The sequence below is a fragment of the Equus caballus genome, chromosome 5 (assembly GCF_041296265.1).
Source record: "Equus caballus isolate H_3958 breed thoroughbred chromosome 5, TB-T2T, whole genome shotgun sequence".
In the NCBI taxonomy this organism is placed as follows: domain Eukaryota; kingdom Metazoa; phylum Chordata; class Mammalia; order Perissodactyla; family Equidae; genus Equus; species Equus caballus.
The window spans coordinates 27,710,485-27,736,006 of NC_091688.1; the positions used below are offsets into that span (position 1 = coordinate 27,710,485).

Here is a 25,522-nt window from a genome sequence, read left to right on the forward strand (position 1 = left end):
ACTCAAGAGCAAAAGAAAAGAACTGGAGGCGAAATTCAGGTTATTGGGATGGAAATTTAACCTGGAATTTCTGGATTAGTATTTGCAAGATGCCGTTTATATCATAAATAGAAAATAAGAAATAAAAAGACAAGCAGAAACTTAATGCACAAAAAAGACAATCCTGCAAAGAAAGAGATTTAGGCACATACAACAAACACACTGTTGATTCTTTGGGCAGCTGGGACACCCAGATAGAAAGCTTTGGCTTTCCCTGTAGCACTCACAGGGGTATCACACTATTGGCACTAAAATAATTTGAAGTCCTAGAGTAATTTTAGAATTAAAAATAAGATAAATGTTAGAAGAGTCTTCAAATAAATTAGTGTCTGGGAGGGAATATTCTAGAAGAAATTAGGATTTTGGTCCACCTATCAAATTGGAAAACAGCCAGGTACTGTAAAATAAGATTTTGTAGAAATGCCATAAACCTAAAACTTAACTAGTTGTTATTCAATCTTTTTGGATAGGAGTATGGAATCATAGTTAAGTTGGGTAAATGGTTAAGTAAATTTTGGAATATGTTTAGTGGAATATTAAAGTAATACATATGAATCTTTTTGAAATATATGAAAAAAATTTAAGACCTTTGATAAGTGAAAAAAAGGTACACATCTCACAGGGTTATTGTGAGGATTAAAATAAATAATCGATATGAAAGTAATTTTAAGCAATAAAGTGGCATTAAAAATATAAACTATTATTATATAACTATAGGAAAGTTACTTTTGCATTTGAACAAAGATTTTAAAACACCACAGAATATATATAGCTGTTGTTCTAAGAAGAGTGGCTTAGAGGGCTAATTTTTTATAAAGTTGTTCAAATAATAAACATTTGTTTTAAATAGTTAAATTGAATCCTTGGCCAAAAGTGAGCATCCATATCTAATAGAAACTTCAGGTGCTTGGTAGAAGGAACATAATGAATAAAACAGTTTTACCATACCATAAAATCTTTAGGAAGAATGGCAATGCACGAAAAGGAAACTCTTAAGGAAAACACATACTATAATTATAACGATCTTATGAAAAGTGAAGGAAGTGTGGAATTTTTTAGTGAAACTTTTTCATGGTATAGAATTAGAAAATGGACCAGAGAGCGCTTGACTGGGACAGTAAAGTTGACCCCCAAACTCAGAAGTGGTTTGGGAAAGCTGCAAAAAAATGACAAGGCCTAGAATGCAGATTTTGTGTGGGATAAATGGCAACTTCTAAAAACAGATGGTGTCAGAATCACAAGGGAAGAAGTTTGTGCACATTCTCAATTTTGACAAAAGAAGTCTTCCCTCCTCATCTTACCAGAATCCTACCACAGTTAGCACTCAAGCAGAAATTTTTGGGTTGTCTTGATACCATTAGGAAAACCCTATACAACTTGGACATGACTAAGGATGTTCTCCTTTTTAAAATGTTTCTGTAAGTCATAGACATCTCGATGTTTCAAGTTCTTTAAGTTACCCTTTAGCTGCTTCTTTCATTGGCCCCTATCTTGATTTGGGTTGCCCCAGAAGCAAACCTGAGTACACGTAGTTGACAGGTGAGGCAATTTCAGAAAATACTAGTAGGAGCATGGGAAAGTGAGACAGGGCAGGGAAGGAAACCGATAAAGTGTGCATTATCACACTCAGTCCCACTGGGGAAGAATCCACCTCAAGTTTATCCCAACAGAGGGGTACATAAGGTGGGGTGCTTTTCCATGAACTCTCCATTAGTCACTAAGACTGTCATTAGTTGAGGACTGTTGATGAGAACATGACTTTCCAGCAGTTCTGACTTTTACAGGTCCCGCCTTCTTCCATGGTGAGAAAAAAGCCCTCAGGCAGAGGATCCCAGTGTTTGCAGTAAACAGTCTTAGGTGTGCAGAGGTGAAACGCCCAGAGGTACCTATACCTATAACATCTTCTGCTACAGGCATTTTACAAAGAACGAAAGATATCCCCTAAGACCAGTCTCTGTACTTCTGTTCTTCTCTTTTATATGAATTCACTCAGGGTCATTATTGTTACTTATCACTAGATATTTTCTCTGTGCTTCAAATTTTCAGTCTATATTTCACATTCTGTCTTTTCCCCCAAACCTTGATTCCAGATTCCTGGCTGTTGATAAATCCCCTTGGATATCTCACTATCACCTACGAAATTCCAAATTCTTTCTCACTGCTATAGAAAAATTCTATTCTTTCCACAAGTATTTCTTGCACCCTAACTATGGTGCCAGGTGTTGCCTAGGTAGTGGGAACATGCAAATAAATAAATAGATTTGCCTTGGCGGTTTTAAAGTCTGGAGGTGAATATGGGAATATAGACAAATAAACAGGTGATTTTAGAGTATGAAAAGCTCTGGAATATGGGGCAGTCCAGAGAGCTGTGGGAGATGACTGAGGAGCATAAGCATGGACATGAGGAGTTGAGAAAGCAACCAGCCTGTGAGACAGGGCCATCTGCAAGGCCCCTGGCCTAACAAGATAAGGCCCCTAACCAATCTGCAAGCTAGGAGCATTAGATACAGACCACCAAGATCCACATTCTGCAGTTTTGGAACTTTCCTAGGCTTACGCATGTGCCCTAGCACCCAGGAGTCCACTGAAGGTGACAAATTAGCCCCATTAGCACAGTAAAAATCACACCCACAGGTGGAGAGCTAGCATACGAATGATACATGAGTTGCATGTAGTAGCATGCTACGTGACAGCGCAGGCGCAAGCACAACCCCACCTCCACATGCCAGGACAAGGCCCTCCTCCCCAACCTTGGCCTAAGAAAAGCCCCACAATCCCATTCCCTAAAGAGCCAGTCACCTGCCCCTTTCCTTTCTGTACCAGCTCCCTTATGCCTCCCTTGTGCACAAGCTAATGAACTTCTACTTTTCTACTGTTTGTTGTCTGTCTTGATTTCTATCCTGGGGGACAAGAACCCAATGTGCCAGTAACAGAGTCAGGAATGCTCTTGGAAGAAGCCAAACCTAAAAATTGAGAACCAAAGGATGAGTAGAAATTAATGATCCCTGTCAGGGCTGTTTCCCCAAGACCAGCACAGAGACTAGAACAGAGTAAATTCTCAATTAATGTTTGTCAAATGCATGAATGGGGAAAAACCATTTCAGACAGAGACAAAAATATATGAGTCTCAATGTTTTGAGAGAAATCATTATGCATTTTGGTAAATGGTAGTAACATTTTATGGTTAGGAAAGGGATGAATATCCATCTAACATGAATGATACAGATGATAAAAGAAAACTGTTCATTCCAAGAGATAGAAATGTGACTGCAATCTTTTAAAAGTGCATTCATTTCCTACCGATCCATTGTGCACTTCCTTCTAGCTCCAATAACATTTAGAAGAGTTAATGAGTAAAAGAGAAGTGTCCCCAGGGGACGTGAACTCTACGTTTGAAACCTGAGAGATAAGTAGGAGTTGTCCAAAAGAGGGGTGGTGGTAGTAGTCATGGAAAAGGTCTTGGAAGAATATCCTTGGCAAAGGAAGAGCTTGCTCAAGGATGGAAGCTTGGAGATTTGGTAAGTTCAGGTGGTAAGGCAAGCAATTCAGCAGTGTGGAGGGGAAGACAAGAGCAAGAACTTAGAGGATCCTGATGGTTAAGTCTTACAGCTCATGTTAAGATATTTGGGCTTTCCTTGAGGATCATGATAAATCAAAGGATTTATATGGAGTGATACAATTAGATAGAAGGAAAGGGTGAGATGGAGAGAAAATCAGGCTGACTGGCCACCCAGACAGGTTTTCTCAAGGTTAATATTTGTGTCCCGACATTCCAAGGCCTAATCTTTGACTTCACAGTTTCAGAAATTGGCTTTCACCAGCGTAAGGACCATGAGTTATTCTCTGGTGAACAGACTCACACTTATAGAACATCCAAGGAACTGCTTCTATAAATTGTATGAATTTTCCAATGACAAGTGTATTCATGTCTCTTACATGAAGCCTGTCCTCCCTCCTCTGTATCCGAATCTAGACCTCAGAAGGTCATTTCTTAAGTTAGAATCAGAGAAAAGAGACATGGAAAATTTTTTTTTTGCTGAGGAAGACTTGCCCTGAGCTAACATCTGTCACTGCTCTTCCGCTTTTTGCTTGAGGAAGGTTCTCCCTGAGCTAACATCTGTTGCCAGTTTTCCTCTATTTTGTATGTGGTTCGCTGCCTCAGCATGGCCACTGAGGAGTAGAGGGAAAATATTTAAAAAATATCTTTATCAGTGGAAATGTAGAAGTAAATACCCATTAGATCATGAATTTTTACAAATTACATAGAATTATAGGAGGAATATGTGAAAAGTACATTGTCACATAAAAGCAGAAAGTGGAAAAACATACCCAATTAAATACTTGAAAAGAAGAGAAGTGGGAGTAAATAATGGAAATTATTTAAAGAAAAGGATTCCACTGTGTCATTGGCAAAGCAGATTGACTTTTCACTGTTTTTATGAACCCCACATTTTATGTACTAGATAAATCCCATCTCGTTAGGATCAAATAAATAGAGAGGATGTGCATGGTCACTTTCCACAACGTATGGTGCTTCCTAGAAAGGAGGTGAGGTTTCAATGATAGTGAAATATTTTGGGAGCTAGAACATGTATGGAATCATTTTGTTATTCACAGATATTTGAAGCTACCTTTTAGAATCACTTAATTATACTAGAATGAGATTTTTGTTTGTTTTGCTCAGCAATTAGAATAATGCCTGGCCCACACCATTTGTTCAGTAAGTATTTGTTGAATGAATGACAAAATAAATGAATAAATTGATACTAACATGTAAAGAGATCATTGCCCCTGCCTGTGATTTTTCCAAAAAATAAATCCGATTTCCATGTCGGAACCCACCGGAACAGCTCTTAAATGACAACAGAAGAGAAGAGCATACGGTAGCAGGATGAACCAGTTCTCTTGGGGACTCAACTTTTAAAACCTCTGAAGATTTATAAACCCTGCAACTATTAGAAAACCAGAGATAAGCATAAGATAAACTGAGTTACACTAAACATGAATGTAGAGTTTCTAGGTAGATTTTCACAATGGAAGTCCCTTTGGGAAGGATTGCCAAGGAGAAGCAGTGACAACTATGTTTTCAATGAAACTGGCAGCCCGGATACTGGCAGCCTGATTCTCCACCACCTATCACAACCCAGGAGAGGTAAATGCTACAGACACCATTGATATCCCTTCATTTTGTCAATATTACAACAACATTAAGGTCCTTGAAAATTACTCAAAATTCTTCAAGACTTTACCTTCCATAATATGTTAATACTGGCAGAAATAGTTTATGAAGCGGTAAACACAGATACAGAATATTGAGATGAGGAGAACTGAAAGCAAGTTAGCCATGAAAAAAGATGCCCTGTGGGGAAGAGACTGCATGACATATTTTTCCACGTTGAAACTGGGAAGCCGACTTCCGACTCAGTGGAAGTGTCTTTATTTTTCCAAACAAACTCAAGTGAAGTGGGAGAATCACGCCAAAATTTACTCACAATTGAAAGAATTTTTAATAGTTGAAGAAATCAATATTAAAAGTACAAGGAGAGAGTGATGCAATGTGGGAGTAACTCAGAATTAATGCAGTAGAACGGAGAAATACACATACAGCAACAACATTTTACTGAGGCCTAAAACAGAGCCTCTGCGCGTGATCATGTGGCTTACTCCGCCCAGAGCTAACGTGGACTGAAGTCCAGTCCAAGCTAGGCTCTGCAGCATGGGGTCCTTTCCGCCTGAAGGGGCCTGTTCTAGTGGCTTTTGCAAAGTGGTACAAAGTATATCAACAAATTTTCATGACTGCTGTTAAGCTTTCAAAATCACCAGCCAAAGAAGCAGCGATGGCTTGTAAAGCAAAGGATCCCTAGAGGAAAAATTCCCTGTGTAATCGCTTTGAGGAAGTTCACATTTTATTGCTCATTCTCCTTCTTATACAAAGTGCTTTAGAGAGGGAAAATTTTAGATATATGCTTTACAACATACTGAGGAATTATTATGTGTAACTTATGGCAGCTGAAAACATCCAAGATGTTAAAAGATAAATGCTTCCTAATAAGAGTAAAGAATATGTTTAGATGGATTATTTTTGCACACATTATTTAACTTTGATGCATGAACTGTTTTCTAAAACTTCTGAAGGAAGAAAGATTTTATTTCCTTTTATTTGTTATACAGTCAAGCACAGCTTGGATGTGCTCTATGTAAATCATATCGGTGTCCCGGCAAAGTAAGGGAAGTGGCAGGGGCTCTCCCCTCCTCACGTAAATGGGGATGTGGCTTGTGGAGTGATGTCAATTGTATTAGTCAGGGACACGTACATATACATATACACATACATATATATACACGTTACATGTACGTGTGCATGTACGTATATTACAATAGAACTTGAAACAGCTACTAATTACCTCTTACAATTACATGTTAGCTGGCAAGAATTTATAGGCTTTCTGGGAGATTAATAGTTTGGGGATGATAGATTGACTAAGTTTCCTATCTGTTGTCACTGCTGATTTTATGTATCTTTGCTCCATAGTAAGTGGAATTAAAAGTGAGAATTTATGTATGTGTGTGCTTTAGTGTATTGACTTGCTATTGTCTTGTGATTCCAAGTTGTAGACCCTTTATGAACTTTGACCTTTGCATCCACTTGCTATAATTGCAAATATTAGCCATCATTGATCTACTTCCACCAAATATATATATAAATAGTGTAATCTCAAATTGTTTTGTATTACCCAATGATCCGGGAATTTTAAAAACGGATCTTTGGAAATGTTTATAAAATGAAGATTTTATTATGTGTGTTGTTGCTGTTGTTTTGTTATTGCTTTCGGGTTAGAAAAATTGCTTTGATTTTAATCTTCAAATCCTATGAATTCAAGTGAGGATACTGTTTTGAAGCTTTTACAGATGTGTTTAAATTGCTTTAATAAGTTTATCAACTCTCTATTGTGTATCATTATTCTTGTCATGAACAAATTAAATTTTCACTGGGTTAACTATACTGTTTGTCACATTAATTACTAACTTTACAGCTTATAGACTTTGAGAAAATTCAAAACTACTTCACTTGACTCTTTGTCTTATTTTCAGTGTTGAGAATAATTCTTTCTAGTCTCTCTTAATATACAAACGAAACTCCAACTTATGAAAATTTGCTTCTATTAGAATGTCAAAGGTTGTTAGGCTTTAAAAAGTGCTTTTTAAAAATCGCACTTTGTTCTTTTTTGTAAGCATGTATATATACATATATATATATATCTTTCTATTAACTACTAATAATCTGTATAACTTGGCACTGTCTTTCCTCAATCTTCAAATCTTCAGTGAAAAATTTTTTAAAAATACATGATTGCTGAATAAATTAGGGACAGTGACTTCTTTTTAATGAAATGTCTTAAATGTTCAGAATTTAATTTAGAGTCATCAGTAAATTAGTTTGTTAAGTTCTTTTAAAGTGAACTCTAGGCAAGGAAGATCAACTAAAGAACTTCTTCTCCTGTCAGGGAGAAATAGGAATAAAGATAATGAGCCATGACTAATCCTGTGTCTTCTTGAAACCAAAGATCTTTGTTTAAAGGAAAACTTCAAGTAAGAGAAACAAAAGAGCTATTAAGAAAGGGTGGAGAAGTCTGGAAGGAGTGTGAAAAGGCACCCTCCTCCGCTACTTACTGGCCCCTCTTGCTCTTCGTAATCAGGCTGCCTCAGGAGGCAAAGATAGGATGCCACAAATGACGGCACTCAGTCTCCATTTCCAGTGGTGGTTGGGGGACATTTTGAGTATTCTGCACCTCTGAAAATTGTAAGTGGTCAATTCTTTGTTTCAATGCCCAATAAACACAAGATCTGAAACAGGTTAAATAAAGTAAAATATGATGTGCAAATCCACGAGTTTTGCAGAAAGGTAGGTCTAAATGGTAGCAAAATATCTTCTGCCTTGACTTCAAAGGAATGAAAACAGAAATGGTGATGAGATGTCTGTAAAGAGTTAGGTGGCTTGAAAAGCCCCCATAAATATCCCCATCCAGTAACCTCCTGACCACCCCAGACCATTATCATCACTAGCACCACCACCTGGTATCAAGGTTCTGGATTACAAATGGCTGTTGGACCATTTTTATGGACAGCTCATTCATTGGTTAACGTTATGCGATAGAAGTATTCTGAGGTAACTTGCTATAGGAGGTGCTGGTTTTAAACTGGCAACTCACTGAAATATTCAAATGGTTTGGGAAAGAGAAAGAATTGTCTTAGCCAGGATCCAAACACTGATTCTACTCAATCTGTTACTACATTAATTCTGCTTTCCAAAAGGGAAAGAACTTCCTCTTTAAGTGATTCCTGAATGAACTTCTTTCACTATTGAGGGCCCAACATTTCTACCCCCAAGCCAGTGTGGAAACCCCCAAAGGGAGCCGTTCCTCATCTGCTTTTTGAATGAACTGACATTTTTTTCAGGAAATCCTTAGAAATTGATTTTTTTTTTTACATATGACTTTTTGTTGTATTCAAGAAACCCACATTCCAAGTAACATTAATTTTATTAGATGGTGAAAGCATTGCAGTTGTTTTTAAACTCCATATTAACAGGATTAGTATTATGACAGATTTTTTAAACACTATTTGAGTTGGGAAAAATTAAACCTTGTGGAGAATGATTTTCTTCCCTTGTAGCTGACTGGGTGCTGTCTAGCACGCCCATACACCCACTGTACAGGTGTCTTCTTGGTAATACCCCAGGAAGTTCAGGCCCCAGACCCTGTCACAAGTAAAAACCACAACTTGCAGATGTGTTAGTACCATTTGTACAACAGAAATTGTTCTGTGCTGGTCTAAGGGTAACCTGAGCATGAATATAATTTTGTTGTGAGAAAAGGGAACTAGAAAGAGACAGTTTAGGATGACTTGATATCAATCCCCCTTATAATTCACCAGAAAATTGGAAGTTCCAAAACCAATCATGGTCATAGATGGTATCTTTGGGCAAACCCCAGACTGGGAAGCATTTTGCTGGGAATTCTGGGTGGTTCAGTCAACAAATTTAGCAGGTCTTCTCGATCCATCTGCAGTAATGACCCATTGTACATTTCTAATATTCACCATTACTTTTATTTTTATCCTTTTCTCTATTCTTGATCACTCTCACTAATTATTGGTCCAACTAATTAGACTTTTTAAAGAACCTAACCTGGCTCTTATTTGTTTTCTATTTGATTGATTCTTACTCTTATTTTTAGTATTGTCTTCCTTCTACTTTCTTTGGATTTCTTTCCTTAACTTATTGAAATAAGTGCTCTTCGGAACTTCGTTTTGATATATCAGTGTAAGACTTTGAATTCCTTCTAGAATCTGCATGAGCTGAATCCCATTAATTTTAATGTAACATTTCCCTTATGGTTCAGTTTAAATACATACATTATTATAATGTATTATACTATATTTGTTATTATAATGTATATGTGTTATAATACATATGTTAATTTCTATTATGATTTTTCTCTGGTGCATGTATATAGACATGTCTGTCTTAATTTTCAAATACACAAATTTTTTATATTATTTATCTTTTAGTTATTGATTTCTAGCTAGCTTAATTGTATTGAGGTCAGAAAACATACACTGCATGATTTCAATCTTTGAAGTTTTGTGAGACTTGCTTTATCTATCTAATTTTTACAAATTAGCCCTGTGTACTTGAAAAAAACCATATTCTGCATTTGTTGGGTACAATGTTCTATAAGCCCATTAAATCATGCATGTTAATTTTCAATATATTTGCTAATTTTCTGTCTCCTTATTCTACCAATTATTGACAGATAGATTAAAATTTCATTTTTCGACATGATTTTATATCTAGAAAAGCCTAAAGAGTCCACTAAAAAACTTTTAGAAATAATAAAGGAATACAGTCAAGTTGCGGGATACAAAATCAATGTACAAAAATCCGTTGCGTTTCTATACACTAACAATGAAGTAGCAGAAAGAGAAATTAAGAATATAATCCCATTTACAATTGCAACAAAAAGAATAAAATACCTAGGAATAAACTTAACAAAAGAGGTGAAAGATCTGTACACTGAAAACTATAAAACATTGCTGAAAGAAATCGAAGAAGACACAAAGAAATGGAAAGATATTCCATGCTCTTGGATTGGAAGAATTAACATCGTTAAAATGTCCATACTTCCTAAAGAAATCTATAGATTCAATGCAATCCCTATCAAAGTTCCAACAACATTTTTTACGGAAATAGAACAAAGAATCCTAAAATTTATATGGAACAACAAAAGACCCTGAATAGCCAAAGGATTCCTGAGAAAAAAGAACAAAGCTGGAGGTATCACACTCCCCAATTTCAAATTATACTACAAAGCCATAGTAACCAAAACAGCATGGTACTGGCACAAAAACAGACACACAGATCAATGGAACAAAATTGATAGCCCAGAAGTAAATCCACACGTTTATGGACAGCTAATATTCGACAAGGGAGCCAAGAGCATACGATGGAGAAAGGAGAGTCTCTTCAATAAATGGTGTTGGGAAAACTGGATAGCCACATGCAAAAGAATGAAAGTAGACCATTCCCTTACAGCATGCACAAAAATCAACTCAAAATGGATTAAAGACTTGAATGTAAGACCCGAAACCATGAGACTTCTAGAAGAAAACATAGGCAGTAGGCTCTATGACATTGGTCTGAGCAGCATATTTTCAAGTCCCATGTCTGACTGGGCAAGGGAAACAAAAGAAAAAATGAACAAATGGGACTACATCAAACTAAAAAGTTTCTTCACAGCAAAGGAAACCATCAACAAAATGAAAAGACAACCTAACAATTGGGAGAAGATATTTGCAAACCACATATCAGATAAGGGGTTAATATCCAAAATATACAAAGAACTCATACAGCTCAACAACAACAAAAAAACCCAACAATCCAATTAGAAAATGGGCAAAAGATCTGAACAGAGATTTCTCCAAAGAAGAAATACAGATGGCCAACAGGCATATGAAAAGATGCTCAACATCATTAGCTATCAGGGAAATGCAAATCAAAACTACAATGAGGTGTCACCTCACTCCGGTCAGAATGGCTATAATTAACAAGACAGGAAACAACAAATGTTGGAGAGGGTGTGGAGAGAAGGGAACCCTTGTTCACTGCTGGTGGCAGTGCAAACTGGTGCAGCCACTATGGAAAGCAGTTTGGGGTATCCTCAGAAAATTAAGGATAGATCTACCATATGATCCAGCTATTTCACTGCTGGGTATTTATTCCAAAGAACTTGAAAACACAAAGGCATAAAGATACTTGCACCCCTATGTTCATTGCGGCATTATACACAAGAGCCAAGACTTGGAAGCAACCTAGGTGCCCATCAAGGGACGAATGGATAAAGAAGATGTGGTATTTATACATGATGGACTACTACTCAGCCATAAGAAATGACGAAATCCAGCCATTTGTGACAACATGGATGGACCTTGAGGGTATTATGCTGAGTGAAATAAGTCAGAGGGAGAAAGTCAAATACCATATGATCTCACTCATAAGTAGAAGATAAAAATGACAAAAAAAAAAAACCCACATAGCATTGGAGATTGGACTGGTGGTTACCATTGGGGAAGGGGGGAGGGGGGAGGGCAAAAGGGGTGATTAGGGTCACATGTGAGGGGATGCACTATAATTAGTGTTCGGATGGTGAACATGATGTAATGTATCCAGAATTTGAAATATGATGTACATCTGAAAAAAATAAAAATTAAAAAAAATAAAATTTCATTTTTAATATAAATATATGTTAATTTTATATTAAAACTTATCTAAAATTTATTTAATCTGAATTATGAATTTGCCTAGTTCTTCTTGTAATTCTGTCAAACTTGCCTTAAATGCTTTGAGGCTATGTTATGATATGCAGACAAATTTAAAATCATTACATCCTCTGAGTGAATTGTTCCTTTATCATTATTAAGTGACCATCTTTATCTCCAGTTATATTTCCTGCCCTAAATTCTATTTTTTCAACAATTGATATGACTATACTATATTTATTTACTGGTATTTGTATGTTAAATCTTTTTCCATTATTGACTTTCAAGTTTTCTGTATCCTTACGTTTTTTAAAAAAGCTTTATTCGGCAATAATTTACATACCATACAATTAATCCATTTAAACTGTACAATTCAATGGTTTTTAGTATATTCACAAATATGTGCAACCATCATTACAGGTGATTTTAGAACATTTTCATCACCTCAAGAAGAAACCCCATACCCTTTAGCTATTACTCTCTCACGCCCCCATCATCCTCCTCTCCATCAATAAGCAACCACTAATCTACTTTCTGTCAATATAGATTTCCCTGTTATGCACTTTCATGTGAATTGAATCATATAACGTGTGGAATTTGGGGAATGGCTTCTTGCACTTAGCATGCTTTCAAAGTTGATTGAACTTGTAAAATGTATCAGTACTTCATTCCTTTTTATGGCAGAATAATATTCCATTGTATAGATTGTTTATCCATTCATCAGTTGGTTGACAATTGAGTTGTTTCCACTTCTTGGCTATTAAGAATATGCTACTATAACTATTCATGTACAAATTTTAGTGTAGACGTATGTTTTCATTTCTCTTGGATATATACCTAGGAGTGGAATTGCTGGGTTTAATAATTTGAGGAACTACCAGACTGTTTCCCAAAGTATCTGTACAATTTTACATTCCCATCAGCAGTGCATGAGGGTTCCAATTTCTCCATATTCTTGAAACACTTTTTATTATCTAATTTTGCTCTTCTGGTCATCCTAGTGAGCCTTGAAGGGCCAGCCCAAGTTGCCCGAAAGTCTTTCAGAATCAAAGCTCAAATTCTCCTACTCCCCCAAAAACGCCCAATTGCTTTCCTTCTTTCTCTTTTATTTTGCCCTGATAAGTCCACTTATCTTCTGATCAAATACACTTATTTGGATATCTAGATAGATGGATCCATATCCATACATACACACAGAACACACACACACCCACACACACACACACACATTCTAGCCCTTCGAATTGTTTTCAGTAGAATGATTCATCTAATTAGCCTAGGACATAATATAACTGAAATTAGAATTCTGCTCTTTTGCCCATTTTTTATTGAGTTTTTTTTCTGATTTATATGTAAGCTTCTTTATATATTCTGCCTAATAATCTTAATTTTAGTTACATGTGTTGCAAATGTCTTGTGTAGTTTATATGATTTTACTCAATAGCGTATTTTAATAACAAAGTTCTTAATTTTAATATAGTTGAATTCATCAATCTTTTCCTTTAGGGTTTTCATTTTTTTATGTCTATTATAAGAAATACTTCTTTACCCCAAGGTCATAAAAATATTCTCACGTATTTTCTTCTAAATGTGTTAATGTCCAGTCTTTCACATTTAAGCCCTTATCCATTTGGAATAGGTTTAGTGTGTATGAGGTTGGGATTCAATTTCATTATTTCATTATGTGTAACTGATTGTCCCAAGAGTATTTATTGAATAGTCCCATCTTTCACCAGTGATCTGCAGTGCCACCTGTGTCATATATCTATTTCCCATATATAAAGTCTTTCTCTTTTCCCTCATTAACCTATTTGTCTATTCATTTACGAACACCACACTGTCTTAAATATTAAGAATTTATAAGTTTTGATACTTAATAGAACAAGTATCACCAAAGGTCATTTTGACTATTCTTGTCCTTTTGCCTTTCCTTATGTATTTTAGAATTACATTGCCAATTTCCTCTAGAAATGTTGGTAAATTTTGATTAAAATTTCATTGAATCTATAGATCAGTTTGCAGGGAGCTGATACATTTTCTTTATCAAGTCCTCCGAATGGGCTTATTTATCCACCTATTTAAGTCATATTCAATTTCTCTAAATAAGATTTTATAATTTTCTCCATAAAGGCTCTCCACATATTTTGTTAGATTTATTCCTAGGTATGCATTTTTTAGTAAGCATCCCATCTTCTTTGGATTTAAAATGAGATGCTTCTAATAGCTCATCATAAGGAGTGGGATTTACTGTAGGTTTTTTGCAAATACTTTTATCAGGCTAAGGGAGCTACTTTTAATTCTTATTTATTTAGGACAGTTTTTAAATTTACGGCTTTTAAATTTTATTAAATACTTTGATTGTGAGCTTTATTTGGTTGATCTTAATCGGTGAAAGATCTGATGGCCTCCATCAAGGATGCTTCCTGTGAAGAGAAATATCCTTCCTTCAGTCAGAAGCCAGAGGACCACCATAGCCCGCTTCTAGGTTACCCAGCTTAATTTAAGAATTTTAGGTCAAATCGCACACCTTGTGCAAATCCCTACACACGAAAAGCTTGGTCTCCTGATTGTAGTAAAACTTGACATTTGCCCTCAGGGCAGCCTGCCTTTTGTGTATGTCTATAATTCACTGCTCTAACTTCAGTTACATTTAGATTTTTTTTATTGGCTCCATTGGCAAAAACGTCTATGTATTCTGGATTTTGTTTGTTGTAAACAACTAGAAAATCCTTCCAATGCATACCTAATGTCTTAAGCGTAGTACAGACAGATTACCCTGTGCTGAATTCCCGTTTCCCCATGGGATTCATGTATTTATTTATTTAACAAGTTTCTATTGTGTCTACCATGTGCCAAGTAATATTCTTGGAACCAAGGGGAATGGTCATAAAAAAACAAAAAAACCAGATAGACAGAAATATCTTGCCTTCATGTGACTTACAGTAAAGTATAGACACAGATCAACAAGATCAACAAGATCATTTAACTATTTAAGGTGTTCAATAGAGTTAAGCACTAAGAAGAAAAAAAAACAGATCAAAGGGAATATGGATGGAAAGGTAGGTAAAAATGTAAGATAGGTTATCCCGGGAAGACCAGCCTGAGACGGTGTCTTTGAGTGAAGACTGGAAAGAAATAACGGAGCTGGCCATTGGGATATTCAGAGGAGATTTCTGGGCAAGCAAACAAGACCCAAACAAGCATAACAGTTGTATTCTAGAGCAGCAGAAGTCATTGTGATAAGAGCAGGGAAAAGAAGGAGAAAGTAGATGAAGATGAATTCAGAGAGGTTAAAGGGAATCAGATGACGTAGGACTATGTAGGTCAGAATTAAGACACTGGTTTTTACTTTGAGTGAGATAGGAAATTACTGGAGGGTTTGGAGCAGAAAGAAGTGATTTTTCTGACAAAGGTTTAAATAAGATTACTGCAAGATATTAGACATTCAGCATACTTACCTGCTGAGAACTTGAGTTTTGGTGTTGGTGAGAGAGGTTCATTTGCAAAAGAATATATTTTGGAAATCCAGAAATTAGCACAAGAATAAATACCAAATGTATCATGGATTTACCTGTAAAATAAAGGAAATGATAAAAGTGTAAGGAAATATGGATGAACAACTTTATAACCTGGGTGTACGTGAAAGCTCTCTCACTATGGCTAATAATCCAGATACAACAAAAGAAAAGATTGTTTGACTTGACTACATTAAAAAAATGTTTACAAGGCAAAAAACACCATAAACACATATCACTTGCACATCCATCAGAAGGGTAAAAATTAGAAACCTGGAAAAACATCTAGGGTTGGCAGGGATGTGGAGGCAGAAGAACCCTGATGCACTGTTGGTAGGAGTGCAGACCAATGTAAGGGGGCCAGTTTGGAATTTCTTAGTTGAGAATTCCGCATACTCCATAACCCAGTAATTCTGCTCTTAGGTAAATTTCCTGAAGAAATTCTTTTATAATTCCATATGGTACATATATAAGGACGTTTAGCTCAGGGACAATCTTCTTCAAGCAAAAAGAGGAAGATTGGCAATGGGTGTTAGCTCAGGGACAATCTGGCTCACGAAAACAAAACAAAACAAAAACATAATATCGAGTAAAAAAAAAAAAAAAGAAAGAGAATAAAGCCTATACCACAATAGCATCTATGTAAATTTAAAGCAGATGCCCATAAAACAAAACTATACATTTCGCAACGGCGCATGCAAATAAAAGGATACACATCCAACACACTAGAAAGGCTATTTCTGGAGTGGAAGAAGAGGTGTGGGAGTGAGGAAAGGAGATCAATGCAAAATTCTAAGGCTCTTCTTCTCTCCTTCCAAGCACATAGGAAGATTTCACTTCCCTGCCCACCTCTACTCTATAGTTGGGCAAGATCATGGGGTTAGTTCTGTCCGAAGAGTTGTGGGTAGAAGCCATGTGTGCTAATTCTAGACCAGAGCATTTAATTTCTGATGGGAGATCATCCAATGCTACGCTTGCAGTCGCCTACTGCAAATGATTACGAAAGCACGAGTTGAGAAGAAACTCCCACCAGCCTGGATCTCTGAATGAATACACGGAACTGAGCTTCCCTCAGCCCTCACCCTGCCAACCTGCGTTGGACATGTAGTTTTAGTGAGAAATTTTTGTTGTTTTAAGCTTCTGAGATTTGGGGGTGTTGGCTGTTGGCTACTGCAGCAGAGTCCTAGCCTATTCTGAGTAATACAGGGAATAATCAATTAAGCAAAACAAGAAAGGGGTCTTTCAGGGACCCATGATGCTGAGGAGCATGACTAATGCAAATGTGTGCACCCGAGCTTCCCCTACCCCACCCCAAATGAGGTGGAGAAAGAAGACAATGCAACTGCTTAAAGATCACACGGTCTTAAACTAGGACACGGCAACTACATTCAAAAGGATGCACAAGAACGAACACTGTGCCTGCCTAGATTTCAGCCAGGTTTTCACAAAATTCTCTGTGCTGTTTCCGTGGACAGGATGGAGACATGTAGGCTGAGAACTATGGCTATTGACTTTCTCACTGATGGAAATCCATCATATGCTACAAGGGCTGATGAGTGGATCCACATCAGCTTGAAGCTTCTTGCTAAAAAGCTGGGTCCTCAGTCTCACCACATTCAACCTTAAAGAAAAATAATCATAAACAAAGTCAAAAGATAACTGACTAATTGGGAGAAAATATGCACAAAAAATATAGAAAAATAGACAAAAACATAAACAGAGAACTCACAAAAGAATAAAAAATTAAAATGGCTATTAAATGTATCAAGATACGTTCAAGCTCACTCATAATAAGGGAAATGCAAATTAAAAGCACACTGAGATAAGGGCCAGCCTGGTGGTATAGTGGTTAAGTTTGCGCACTCCACTTTGGCAGCCTGGGGTTTGCGGGTTCAAATCCCAGGTGCAGACCTACATATCACTCATCAAGTCATACTGTGGCAGTGTCCCATATACAAAATAGAGGAAGATTGGCACAGATGTTAGTTCATGGACCATCTTCCTCAAGCAAAAAGAGGAAGATTGGCAACAGATGTTAGCTCAGGGCCAATCTTCTTCACCAAAAAAAAAAAAAAAAAGTACACTGAGATACAACTTCTCACCTATTTGATTGGCTAAAATTAAAAATTATGAAGACAACACATTTGATTAATGAGACTCTGGGGAAATAGGTGTTCTCATACATCCTAAATTGGAATGTAAATGATGCAACTCTTATTGAGGGAATTTGGCAATATCTAACAAAACTAATATATGATTACCTTTTAAACCAAGAATCCCACTTCTAGGAATTGGCACTGAAGATACACTTCTTATAACAGAAAAATATATATGCACAAAATTATTCTTTACAGCATTACATAAAATTGAAAAATATTAAATGCAACCTAAAATATATAGGAAAATGGATGAATAAACTGTGGTACCACCACATAATGAGGTACTAAAAGCTGTAAACGCCAGCTCTGGTGGGTTAGTGGTTAAGATTCAGCACTCTCACTGCTGCCCTCTTGGTTCGTTTCCTGGTCAGGGAGCTACACCAACCCATCTGTTGATTGTCACACTGTGGTGGCTGCATGTTGCTGTGATGCTGAAAGCCCTGCCACCCGTATTTCAAATACCAGCGGGGTTACCCATGGCGGATAGGTTTCAGCGGAGCTTCCAGACTAAAGACAAACCAGGAAGAAGGACCTCCCCATCCATTTCTGAGAAAAATTGAAAACCCCATAAGTAGCAGCAGAGTATTGTCTGATAGAGCGCTGGAAGGTGAGAGGATGGCACAAAAAGACTGAGCAGGGTTCTACTCTGCTGTACGCAGGGTCACTAAGAGTTGGAGTTGACTCAATGGCACCAACAATAAATAAGCTGTAAAAGAATGAGGAATATCTCTGAACTTATATAGAGTGAATTCCAGCATATCTGTTAAGCCAAAAAAAAAAAAAAAAGCAAAGTGCAAAAATGTACTTACAGCATGCTTTCATTTTATGTAATAAAGAAAGAGAAATAAGAAGACATACATGTGTCTGCTCATTTGGGCAAAATTAAAGACAGATAAGCCAGAAACTACGGAAACTGGGTACCCATAAAGGGTGAGTGGAAATGTAGCAGGAAGGAAGCGGGTGGGAGTAGAAGTGATGGACAGAAGTGGCATTTCTCTGATCATATCTTTTTACATAGTTCTGAAATTTGCAACTATGTTAATGTTTCACCTATGCAAAAATTACAAAATAGAAAAGGATAGGAAAAAACTAAAATGGAATACAAAGAAAACAAGTAAATCTAACTTTATAACATAACCACATTGAAGGGGGGAATAATTAATCTAACCAACTCTTGAGCAGAGCAACGTTATTTTTATGCTCTCGGACTAGAAACAAAACAAAAACTTTAAAAACTAGGTTTGCTTTCCACCATGGCATAGGATTAGCAATACCAAACCTTCTTTCTGTGTATTCTAGGGTTGAGCAAATAAGTTACTACCTTGTGGATAACGGGAAGTGAGTATCTCACTGTTGGAGAAGGGAGTTACAAATATGGAAAGAGGGAAGGTTAAAATTACATCTATGTACTGGATTGGAATTTGAAGAATTGATATGAATTCATGACTTAGATATAAATATAGATGGAAATAGGTTTCAATAGATATAGGAATAGATATACATACATATATACCCTAGCATTGCCTTCTGAGAGGGTGTAGAAGCAATGATATTCCAATAGCAAGGAGCACACTTAGCATCCAGATCTTTGTTTTCAAATACCATTCCCTGCTGAAAGGAACCAGAATTGTTCAGAGAAATGCTAAGTTCCAGGGCTGGGTCTGGAAAAATGCAAGGTGAGCCTGGGACATCTTGTTTTGCCAGAAAAGAAGTGCTCCAAGAATGAGGGAAACCAGTAAATATGACACAGCCTACTTTGAGGGCTCCCACTGGCCAAATCAGGGGCGATTTGAGCACCAAAATAAATAATAATAATAAAAATTATGATCCACTGAAAAAATGAAGTCTATGTTGATACAGATATCGAGACCATATTGTTGTAAATAAATAAATAAGAGAGAAGGGGAAGCTTTTCGTGATAGTAGAATGACAACTAATGAATATAGAAGTAATGATGGAATGAGAAAAAATACCATTTGGCAGCCATTACAGTAATAATTGATTCAGGCAAGAATCATCTAAAATACTAAATACTAAAATTAGTGGGTGAAAATTTGATTAAAAATGAGATATTTACATAATTTTAAAGTATCTCCTCACAAAATGCTTGCTAATTAATTACAAAGGGAAAATGGTAACTTTACAGTAGACAAACCTAGCAGATACCATCTTAACTAAGTGATCAAAATTAACACCATCAGTAATGGGACAAATAGATAATATACGCCTCCTTATATAATGCACTGAAAGGACGCAACACCCCTTCTGTGTTAGTCTTACCAAAAATGCATAAGCTAAATCTAATCATGAAGAAACATCAGACAAAACCAAATTGAAGTAGGTGGTAGCCAGCCTCCAAACAGCCCCCAGTGATCCCCACCTCCTAATGTTTCCATCCACCCAGTGGGGAGTGCCCTCTCCCACTGAAATGGGCTGATCTGTGTATCTGATAGTCAAGATTCTCCAGAGAAACAGAACCAATAGGATATGTATATACATATATATACAGAGAGAGACAGGGAGAGAGACAGAGAGACACACACACACAGAGATGCATTATAAGGAACTGGTGCACACAATTATGGAGGCCAACAAGTCCCAAGATCTGCAACATGAGACGGCAAGCTAGAAACCCAGGAGAGCCAATGGTGCAGCTCTAGTCTGAAAACCAGCATGCATGAGACCCAGGAAGAGCTGACATTTCAGTTTGAGTCTGAGGGCAAGAAAAAAGCCAATGTTCCAGTGTAAAGGTAGTCAAAAAGGAGGAATTCTCTCTTACTCACGGAATGGTCAGACTTTTCTTCTATTCAGGCCTTCAAATGATTGGATGAGGCCCACCCACATTAGGCAGGTCAATTTGCGTTACTCAGTCTACTGATTTAAATGTTAATCTCAGCGTTAATCTCAGGGGTTCTGGTCTAAAAGAGTGACAGGGGAGGTTCCTGAATGCACCTCCTCCCATGGACACGCTGAATCTAAGCTACACATGGAGCAATTCTCTCTGAAAGAAAGCCAGAAACTAGCTGAGTGATACCTACACATTGGGCAAATGGGAAACTCACATCAAAATGGGTAGGAGAGGCTGAGACACAATCTTGCCATAAACACCACCCCCAGCACAGTGACACACAGTTGGGCAGGAACTCACAATTCCAAGCTTCTCCTTGAGGAGTGAAGGGTTTGGACCCAATATCTAGCACCCCAACTTTTAAGACTTGCATCCTAGGGTTGGGCCCCCAAAACACCTAGCTCTGAAAGCCAATGGCTTGCATCCATGAGACCCACAAGGCTATAGCAAACTAAGAGGCAGTTCTTAAAAGGCTTGCATGGACTCACTGTGGCTGTCCCCCAGGGCTCAGCTCAGAGGCAGCAGACAGAAACTCCTATCTCCCTGTCTTTCCCTGAAAGAGGCCTATTTGCATATCTTAAGAGTTGTGGTCTGAAGGTCCAGCTTCCATTTTAACACATATCCAGAGGTGGACTGCAGTCTTCTCTGGAGACTGGAGAGACCTGCAGGCACCGTCTCTGTGTTCTCCCCCTGGTCAGCTCCAGGCCACTGGTGTCACCCTAGAAAGAGCTTGGGTACGCACCTGGCACCCTGGCATTTGTGGCTGCCATTCAGAGGATGTACCCTTTGATCTTCTGGCTCTGGTAGCCAGTGCTGCTTGAGTTCCAGGTCCCACAAGACTGTAGCAAACAAAGAAACACTTCTTAGTCAGCTGTCCCTGCAGGCTCAGTGCAGAAGGAGCAGGCAGAAATGGCCATCTCTCCATCTTTCCTCGAAAGAGGCCTATTTGCCTACTTTAAAATCTGCCATGTGTGGGCGAGGCTTCTAATTTAGCCTACACCTAGGGACAGACTACAATCTTCCCTGGAGACTGGAGAGGCCAGCAAGTGCCATTTCCACATCATCCCTCTGGCCTGCTCCAGGTCACCAGTGTCTCCCTGGAATGAGCTTTCACAGGTGTCTGATGCCCTGGATTTTGTGGTTGCCACCCAGGGGACTCACCCCTTGATAACCTGGCTCTAGTGGAAAGTGAGGCTTGTGTTTGTGGGTCCCACAAGACTGTAGGCAACAGAAAAAGAGTTCTTAACCAGCTATCTCCCTAGGGCTCAGCACAAAGGGAGCAGACAGAAACGCCCAGCTCCCAGTCTTTCCCTGAGAAAGTTCTACATGCATACTTTAAAAGCTGCTTCCTGAGGGTCCAGCTTCCAATCAGCCTGCATCTAGGTGCCAACTGGGATCCTTCCCTTTGGGACACAGACATTTGTTGGCACACCTTTAACTACTGGGAGCCACTAAGAACAAAGATGGTGGCTTGGGCAATCACAAAGGTTTGAGAGACAACCAAGAGCTAGGGCTGGGCTGCATAAGGTTCATTTCCCACATGAGACCACTCTGTCAAGACTGGGAGAGGTGGCTATTTTATCCAATGCATAGAAACCAACAGAGAGGGTCAAGGAAAATGAAGAAACAGGAATATGTTACAAACAAAATAATAAGATAAACCCCCAGAAATAGACCTTAATGAAATGGAGATAAGTGATTTATATGACAAAGAGTTAAAAATAATGGTCACAAAGATGCCCATTGAGAGCAGGAGAACAATGCATGAACAAGTTGAGATTTTCAACAAAGAGATAGAAAATATAAGAAAGGAGAAAACAGAAATCACAGAGCTGAAGAATACAATAACTAAACTGAAAAACTCAATAGAAGAGTTTAACATCAGACTAGACCAAGTAGAAGAAAGCACCAGCAAACTGAAAGACAAGGCAGTGGAATTCATCCAATAAGAGGAATAAAAGAAAAAAAGAGTGAAGAAAACTAAAGGGACTTGTGGGACACCATCAACTGTATCAATATTCATATTATAGGGGCCTCAGAAGGAAAAGAGAGAGAGAAAGGGATAGAAAGCTTATTCAAAGAAATAATAGCTGGAGCCAGCCCTGATGGCTTAGTGGTTATAATTCAGCATGTTCTGCTTCGGCAGCCCAGGTTTGGTTCCAGGGCACAGAACCACACCTCTCATCTGTCAGTAGCCGTGCTGTGGTGGTGGCTCACATAGAAAAACTAGAAGGACTTGGCAACTAAAATACACAACTACGTACTGGGGCTTGGGGGAGAAAAAAAAAGAGAGAGGAAGATTGGCAAGAGAGGTGTTAGCTCAGAGAAATCTTTCCCAGCAAAAAAGAAAAGAAAAGAAAAAAAAGAAAGAGATACTTTCCTAACCTGGAGAAAGAAACAGACATTTCAGATCCAGGAATCCTATAAAGTTCAAAGAAGATTAATCCAAAGAGATCCACACCAAGATACATTACGGTTAAATTGTCAAAAGTGAAAAGCAAGCAGAGGCTCTTCAAAGCAGCAAAAGAAAAACAATGTGTTATGTACAAAGGAACCCTCATAAGACCATCAGGACGTATTTCATCAGGAACTTTGCAGCCAGAAGGGAGTGGCATGATATATTCAAGTGCTGAAAGAAAAACCACCAACCAAAAATACTCTACTCAGCAAAGTTGCCCTGAATTCAGTAAAGTTGCAGGATATAAAATCAATATACAAAAATCTATTGTATTTTTATACACTAACAGCAAACTATCTAAAAGAGAAATTAAGAAAATCTCATTTACAATTGCATCAAAAAAGAATAAAATACCTAGGAATAAATTTAACCAAGGAGGTGAAAGATCGGCACACTGAAAACTATAAGACATTGACAACAGAAATTTAAGAAGATATAAATAAATGGAAAGATATTTTGTGCTCATGGTTTAGAAAAATTAATATTGTGTAATGTCCATACTACCCAAAGCGATCTACAGATCCAATGCAATCCCTATCAAAATTGCAATGGCATTTTCACATAAATAGAAAAAAAAACCTCTAAAATTTGTACAGAACCAAATCTAGAGAAAAAGGAACAAAGCTAGAGGCATCACATTTCCTGATTTCAAACTGGAAAAAGCCCCTCAGCTTTTTTCTTTCTTATGTAGGCAAAAACTCAGTTCTTCCCCACTATGTGTGTTTCCTCCTTGTGTTTCTCCTTTACTCTGACATAGAACACTTCTGACACTTCTGACACTTCTGGTCACCAAGAGGCTTTTCCCCATACCATGTAATTCTCTCCCACACCAGCTCAGTGTTCTACAATTTTATCCAGTTCTGATACTATCTATCAGGAGAAAGTGTTCAATCCTACAGGTTAACGGCTCAGTCCCACAAGACTGCCCCCTCCCCCCACTTCAGATGCCAGTTGCAAGCCCAAGTTATCACCTGTACTTCTGACCAACCAGCTATAGATCAGAGGTTCCAACCACCCCTTCTTTGGGTTCAATAATTTACTGGAGTGGCTCACAGAACTCAGGGAAACACTTATAGGCATACCTTGGAGACATTGCATGTTTGGTTCCAGACCACCACAATAAAGTCCGTATCACAATAAAGCAAGTCACACAAATTTTGTTGCTTCCCAGTATGTATAAAAGTTATGTTTACACTATATTCTGGTTTACTGAGTGTGCAATAGCATTATGTCTAAAAACACAATGTACAGGGGCTGGCCATGGGGCATAGTGGTTAAGTTTGGTGCACTCTGCTTCAGTGGCCCAGGTTCGTGGATTCAGGTCCTGCGTGTGGACCTACACCACACATCAGCCATACTGTGGCAGTGACCTACAGACAAAGTAGAGGAAGACTGGCACAGAAGTTAGCTCAGGGCGAATCTTACTGAGAAAAAAAAAAAAAGAAAGAAAGAAAGAAAAAAAACAGTGTACATAACTTAATTTAAAAAGTGCTTTACTGCTAAAGAATGCTAATCATTATCTGAGCCCTCAGTGAATTGTAATCTTTTTGCTGGTGCAGGGTCTTATGAAAAACACAATATCTGTGAAGTGCAATAAAGTGAAGTGCAACAAAATGAGGTATGCCTGTACTTATGTTTACCAATTTATTAAAGGATACGACAAAGGATAGAGATGAACAGTCAGATGAAGACATACATAGGGTGAGGTTTGGAAGGGTCCCAAGCACAGGAGCTTCTGTCCCCGTGGAGTTGAGATGCATCACTCTCTCAGTAAAGATGTGTTCTCCAGCCTGGAAGCTCTCTGAACCTCACATTATTGGGACTCTATGGAGGCTTCCTTACACAGGCATGACCAATTATTAACTCCATTTCTAGCTCCTCTCCCTTCTCTAGAGGATGGGGCAGGGACCCCTGAAAATTCCAAGCTTCTAATCATGGCTTGGTCTTTCTGGTGACCAGCCCCCATCCAGGAGCCCACCCAGAATCACCTCAATAGAACAAAAGATGCTACTATGGCTCATATCACTTAGGAATTGACAAGGTTTTTAGGAGCTCCGTGCCAGGAACTAGGGGCAGAGATCAATGTACATATTTTTGTATCATCTCACACAAACTGTATGACAAAGCTGTAAACATCAAAACAGACACATGGATCAATGGAGTAGAACAGGGCATCCAGAAAAACACCTACACGTGTGTGGTCAATTAATTTATGACAAAGGAGCCAAGAATATACAATAGGGAAAGGATAGTCTCTTCAATAAAGGGTGTTTGGAAAACTGGACAGCCACATGCAAAAGAATGAAATTGGACCCCTATCTTACACTATATACAAAAATAAACTCAGAATGGATTAAAGACTTGAATGTAAGACCTTTTAAGCCATAAAACTCCTAGAAGAAAACATAGATGGTAAGCTTCTTGACATTGGTCTTAGCAATGATTTTTTTGGACTTGACACCAAAAGCAAAGGCAACATAAGCAAAAATAAACAAGTGCGACTACATCAAATTAAAAAGCTTCTGCGTAGCAAACATGAAAAAGTGCTCAATATCACTAATCATCAGAGAAATGCAAATCAAAACCACAGTGAGATATCACCTCACACCTGTTAGAATGGCTACCATCAAAAAGACAAGCAAGAAGTGTTGGAGGGGATGTGGATGAAAGGGAACCCTTATGTACT

General features: G+C 37.9%; 1 protein-coding gene across 2 annotated transcripts in view; it reads right to left on the minus strand.

Annotated features, from left to right (window-relative positions):
• The window catches only part of LOC106783153 (complement component receptor 1-like protein), a 245,565-nt gene that overhangs the window by 65,474 nt on the left and 154,569 nt on the right, over positions 1 to 25,522 (minus strand). For both annotated transcript variants that reach the window (XR_011439066.1, XM_070267894.1), the window contains exon 4: positions 15,315 to 15,427. The gene's annotated coding sequence lies outside the window, so the exon portion shown is untranslated. The remainder of the gene's footprint in view (positions 1 to 15,314; positions 15,428 to 25,522) is intronic.